We start from the raw sequence: 1,195 nt of genomic DNA on the forward strand, positions 1-1,195 counted from the left end.
AATCCATGAAGAGTTTTCTAACATATTTGACTTTGCATTCGGCAGCCAGAGCAAAATTTGGTCCAGGCATATAAAATAAAATGACTGTAATTTGTCCAAATTCTCGAGGCAGATAATATGGTCTGAATGAGACGGTCAGCAGTTCATAATGAGCTGAGAAAAGTGTTTCACGTACTGTAATATTCTTCGGTTAGTTAATAAACATACACAGTCCTCCTCCAACGGTTGTAATTGATTTGACACTGGATCACGTGACACTGACTGGAGCAATGATGCTGAAAATTCAGCTTTGAATTAAAGATTTGAATTGAATTTAAAGGTTGCTCCTCTCCAGCTCTCATCTGCGGATCAAACACTCGCACTCACTCGCTTCAACAATCAGCCTGGATAAATAAAGTAATGAGGCGCAGGAGCTGTGATGATCAGATCTGTTCCTCTGCTCCTAATCAAACCTGATGATGTTCCTGCAGCTCCTTCACACTTGATGCATTTTGCAGTCATTTATTCACAGTAGCAACTCAGAAATGTATCTAATTTGCTCCAAAAACAGACTCCACAAATGAGACAGTTATGGATGTGAAACTATAGAGAATAGTATAATTTGATAAGAAATCTTGGGAACACATATTCACTGTTAGAGAAGAGTTTTTCCTCAATAAACTCCTAATTTGCTGCTTATTGATAGTAAGTAAGGTAGCTGTTCTAGTAGTTAAGTTTAGGGATGAGGGGTATAAAATATGCTCATGCAGAATAAGGCATTAATATGCACTTTATAAGCACTAATAAACAAGACAGTAATATGCATGCTAATAAGCAACTACTTAATAGTGAATAGTGTTCCATAATCTAATGTGTTACCAAAATCTTTATTGTAGATTTATGTTTTTTTTTTTTATATTGTATTTCTGTTATATATATTTTATTTATATTTTGTTTTAAAATTATATATTAAAATTATAAAATATATGACGTGAAACTACAGAAAATATAAGAAATCTTTATTTTACATTTATATAATTTTATAAAATTTTATATTATATAAAATCATTTTATATATTATGCATATTATTTCTATAATTTTTCTATAATTTTTTCTCTCTCTCTCTCTCTCTCTCTCTATATATATATACTGTATATGAGACAGTTATTGATGTGAGAACAGTGAAATTGGATAAGAAATCTTTATTTGATATTT

Source organism: Sinocyclocheilus rhinocerous, unplaced genomic scaffold, assembly GCF_001515625.1.
Source record: "Sinocyclocheilus rhinocerous isolate Xijiao unplaced genomic scaffold, SAMN03320098_v1.1 scaffold1499, whole genome shotgun sequence".
In the NCBI taxonomy this organism is placed as follows: Eukaryota; Metazoa; Chordata; class Actinopteri; order Cypriniformes; family Cyprinidae; genus Sinocyclocheilus; species Sinocyclocheilus rhinocerous.